The sequence below is a fragment of the Ischnura elegans genome, chromosome 4, assembly GCF_921293095.1.
Source record: "Ischnura elegans chromosome 4, ioIscEleg1.1, whole genome shotgun sequence".
NCBI lineage: Eukaryota > Metazoa > Arthropoda > Insecta > Odonata > Coenagrionidae > Ischnura > Ischnura elegans.
In genome coordinates, this window is record NC_060249.1 from 49,943,063 (window position 1) to 49,948,531 (window position 5,469).

At 39.6% G+C, this 5,469-nt stretch overlaps 1 non-coding gene across 1 annotated transcript; it reads right to left on the reverse strand.

Annotated features, from left to right (window-relative positions):
• Nucleotides 1-2,455: 2,455 nt before the first annotated feature.
• Nucleotides 2,456-2,528, reverse strand: Trnav-cac. The gene has a single exon. It is a non-coding gene; the product is annotated as a tRNA-Val (tRNA).
• Nucleotides 2,529-5,469: the final 2,941 nt, after the last annotated feature.

The window sequence follows — 5,469 nt, forward strand, 5'->3', positions numbered from 1 at the left end:
GTGCGCCCATGATGCCGATCTCACGTCATTATTATAAGTTTCATAATATCCGCCACGCTTATTACATTATTACGGTGAGCTTCACAGCGGCGAGGCCTCTTTTTCCCACGAATCCAAGGGCTTTGGCTATACAGCCCCGGTCTAACTCCCCACTCACCGTGAGTGTAACGAAGGTGAATTTAAAAAAAAGTGCTCATGCCTTAGAGTCCCGAGGGAATTTTATAGACACGCAATATTAATTGGATCAGTGAGTTTAAACTGCCGTGAAAACTGGAGACGACGCAACACACACGACCTAATTAACGGCGCACGGCGAGCGTGCTTTGTTTCTTTTACGCGCGACCGACGCGAAAATCGATACGAGAATTAACTAACCCCCGCAGGCTGGATGGCTCGGAGAGCTGCTTTCCATTCCCGCCGAGAATATTCTTTTTTTTTTTAATTCCTTCTTTAATTCCAGCTTCCCCCCCTATTCCATTTCATCGGCTCGGTGCGCTAAGTGCATTCGACGGAAGCACGACAGTCAGCCCTGGCGTATTAATTTAGAAGGGGACTTATAATGACGAAAGGCCAATGCGATGATTTGACAGTATTATCTCCCTTATTAGTTCTTCATTTAAATATGAATTCAGCTTTCTCAGTTAAAGAGGATGCATACTCTCAACCAGTGGAATTTGTCTCATTTTGTATGAATAACTCCTTGAAAATTTTTGTGACATTTTTTGTTTGCTTATATTAAGATTGCTTGTACAACTGAGAATAGATATAATTAGAAGCGACACGGAGAATATCATCTTAGAGCCCCACTATATTTCCAGGTCTGACGGAAGAGATAAATTAAGAGAGGTATTTTGCCCAACGTGTAGATACGGAAATTTTTTTTTCCAAATTATCGACTAACTATTAATAATTTAACATTAATTAATTAACGCATTTAATCGTAATCTAGTTTGAGCATTTGTTTTTTTATATACGGTCGGCTGGTGTCCTAACACCCCCTGCCAATGCTCTTTTTATGCGGCTTTTGGGGTAGTTTGTAGCTGTAGATTAATAAGTAACTGAGTGTAACCCCTTCTTTAATATTAATAATAAATGACTTTATTTGCTCTGGGACAAATCTGTCCCTTAGAACAGACAAATTTTACATAACTTATGAATACATTTGTCGCAGTTTCCAACATAATTCATCCATACTACATTATTGTAGATAAAAAAGATGAGAAAGATAAACCGTAGCATAGGCATAAATAAATCAGTTCTGTTACAGACAGCATCAAATCGCATAAATTTATACAACTCTAACAGGGTATGGTCACAATAATAAAAGAAACTATATCAATATTTACAATTCATAATTAAAAATAGAATATCAATTTCAAAAGTTTCTGATAATTTCGATTTGAACAGATTAGCGTTATTAAGTTTATTACTCTCTGGCAATGAGTTCCATAATTTGCAGAATGAGATGAGGAACATTATGAAGACAAGTAAAACCAGTGCGACGGGGGCGGTGTGAATGGACCGACGTGAATGAACACTTTTGAATGTCCATCGCAATACTAAGGACAAATTTATTGGAAATTATCTCTCGCATGCATAAACACACACGATTGACCTCCAGCATGATATCAAGTTACGCCAAACATCTGCCTAAGTAAGACAATGAAGGTAGTGAAACTCCCTCACTCAGAGGAAATAAAAATAAGTCTTTATCGGGATAGATTGGTACTAAAAAGACCAATCTTCCATCTAATTCTAAGTCCTACATTAAATATTTTCGGAGGAATACATAGTCAAGTTACTCTGGAAATTAAATTCAGTAAATTTAGAACAAAAGAGCCATAGAATGATGGTAGTGGAGGTTGCTCGGATGATTCACCGGGTAATCTCCTCAATGACTGTCGACTTTTCGGTGTTCGAGTCGAACTCCATCATCAGGGATTTCAGGGATTCAGCCCTGATGATAGAGTACGACTCGTACACCGAAACGTCGGCAGCTATTGAGGAGTTAGCCCGGTGGAGCACCCGAGAAACCTTCATTACCAGCATACGCCGGGAAAGCATCAGATCTTTTTTCATAGAAGTATGCTTTAAAATACAACAAAAATGAAAGGTGAAATAAGTTACTTTTACAAAGTGTAATAAACATGCGAACAGACGTGGGAAAAAGCGTCGACCATGCCAACAGCAGATGCGTTGATATGGAAACCCACAATTATTACAAAAGAGGATCCTCAAGTGGGCCTCTAAATGTGTTGCCACCGCGTGGTTGTTTTTAAAAAAAAAGGGAAAACACGAGAAAATTCTTCATGCTTATTTTCACTTTCTATTTTTTAACAGTTGAGAAATAAACCAGGGGAAAAAGACAAAAATTCTTAGCTATTTTATAAAAATATACGTGCAAGATAGATGGAAATGGATCATTAACATCAAAACAGGAGGGAAAAAATTTCCTTGTTTCCGCCCGGGATCGAACCGGGGACCTTGCGCGTGTGAGGCGCACGTGATAACCACTACACTACGGAAACCATGTTCAAAATGTTGGGACGACGACTATTTGTCTGTTCACCGCTCGGGGAAATTGAGACTGCCCGTTCTTAATTACACAACCACGAATATTTCAAAAGAGGAGACTCAATTCGGCCACTAAATGTGTCGTCCAACGAGCAGTTAAATGGGCAACGAGTAGTTACAAAAGTCGCCACTCACGTCATTGAAGGAGAAAGTGATCCGAGTTTCACGGGGAAATAAGATATAATTAGCGGTTTTAATATTATATATTATACCGATATTTTTATAGATGATAATGTGTTATATGAACTTTATAAAACCGGTGACAGTATACTTTTATCGAATCTGCTATTATCGTCCAATCTTCACCAAATTTTGGATTTATGACTTATTTCACGTTGTGAACAAACCTAGAGGTGGGCGGAAGCGCTACGATGACAATACAAATAAAAATAACACCACACATCACTTGATTTCGGGGTTGTTACTTTCACGGTCATGCCGGGTCTACACTAGTAACTTAAGTGACTACTTAAGTTGGCTCTGTACTTAAGTTGGTAGTGTAGGTGTCACCAGCTTCATTTAAGTACACCTCCACTTAAGTCATCTTAGAACCCAACTTAAATTGCGTTGGCAACTGTTTCCGCACCGTTGAAGCTCTTCAAGCTCTTCAAGTGTTGTAAATGGCACATAATACCCATCTCACTCCTGAATCATCCCGTTGATTATGTTCTAAGTTGTGCTGTATTCTATGATGTGGTTATTGAGCGTTCTGTTTCGTTAGTTAATTTCTAGTGTTGGGGTTATTAATTCGACGAATTTACTTTGTGGTGTTTCTCATCTTATTGTTGGTTTTATTTCCGTGAAAACTAATTGCTATGTTGCTATATGCCTGTTGCTCACGGTGAAACTCGATTTATAAAACTTAGAAACGTTTCAAGGAATTTTAAGACTGGCAATGAGACGACGGCAGAGGATCCGGTAAAACAGTTTATTTTCCATGGTGTCATAATCGAAAATAACTTAAACGAATGCACTCAGTAACATCCCACACACTGTTATTTAAACTATTGCATAGGGCTTTAATTTTAGTCCTAGTGATGCCGAGGGAGATAAGATGTGGCGATTTCATTGGACGTGGGAGGAATTAATGGTTGAAATTTAACATCAATGGTTTTAATAAAGCAGTGGAATTTGACTAGCAATAAGTGTTTTTGTTTACGTTATGAATATGTCATTCCACGAAGTCACGCTTAGTAATTCTAAATTCCTCTGGCTCCATCTCCTCTCGCCATATAGCGTTCTCTTAGAAACTGAAATCGGTCTTTCCTTTTAACCTTCTAAATCCAAAATGGTTCATTCACGAAGTTTGGAAGTTTATTTCAAATAATAGTCGCTTTGGATCAAAGAATCACTAATTGCTCTCCTAGACCTTCATCTGTCAACATAACTGTTTCCCGATATAGACAATCACGGTGCTGAAGTCGACTTAAAGCTCAAGTGTAGCTACCGCACCACATTTAAGATTATATTTAAGTGAAGCCACTTAAGTTAAGTCTGTAGTGTAGACAAGGCATCAGGCAGCCATCTTGGATGACAAAAGAGAATCGAAAGCAATTTACATACGAATATAATACGAAAGACATGGCGGCATATTGACTTTCTCAACTAGAAAAAAATATCCCTCGAGCTGGTCCAATTCATAACAAAGTGGGATGTAGAAGTGGGTAAATCACTTTCCGGGCACATGTACGGGCTGGTCAACTAGAAAAAAATATCCCTCGAGCTGGTCCAATACATAACAAAGTGGGAGGTAGAAGTGGGTAAATCACTTTCCGGACACATGTACGGGCTGGTCAACTGGAAAAAATATCCTTCGAGCTGGTCCAATACATAACAAAGTGGGATGTAGAAGTGGGTAAATCACTTTCTGGGCACATGTACGGGCTGGTCAACTGGAAAAAAATATCCTTCGAGCTGGTCCAATACATAACAAAGTGGGATGTAGAAGTGGGTAAATCACTTTCTGGGCACATGTACGGGCTGGTCAACTGGAAAAAAATATCCTTCGAGCTGGTCCAATACATAACAAAGTGGGAGGTAGAAGTGGGTAAATCACTTTCCGGGCACATGTGGACACATTGAGGCAGGGGATCCTTGGAAACGCTATCTGTACATAAACTCGTCAATATGTTCAGCTAATAAATTACTCCGCAATACCTCTGTGTGCCGGCAGAACTGCTTCAGTCTTGACCAGTAGCCTTCAATTTCGTTGGTACACACACCATCCGCACTCATGAATTCCTTTTTATGATTCACGGTATGGTGTGTGTACCCCAGATCCTTCAACCCCTCGTATGCTGCCCAGCCATCAGTCCATTTAGTGCTGCCTTTTCTTACATACTCCTCTATTGGGGGAAGTAATGTCCCCTTATCTCTACGCACAACATATATTACGACACCAACTTTCTGTTGGGTGTCGTAGATCTCTAGTACCCATTTCTCTCTCACTATCCGGCCCTTATGGTGCTTTCGTCGAGTGACGACACTTTCATCGACTTGCACAACTACTCCATCACCTCCGAGTTGTACTCTGGGCATGCTTATAATTTTCCACGAGGCTATGTCCCTGTAAACATAAGTAAATTAATAAAAGAGGTGCCCAAAAGTGGATATGTTAGATTTAATAGTCTAATCCAATCTAGAAAATAGTTTATTACCGAAAGTATCGGTAGTACTGAACCACGCTTTCACGGTTGATACCGGTAACCTTTGACGTGTCCTTGCTTGAAACGTGGCACACCCAAAACCACAAAATGACGAAAATGGACTCCCAAGGAAGACTGCAGTTCTCAAAGAATGTGTCAGTACACAGACTAGAATATCTTCTACAGGAATTGCAGAATGCTGCATAATTCCCCTTGTACCTAGCATTTTTTGCTACTTCTACTTGTAGTT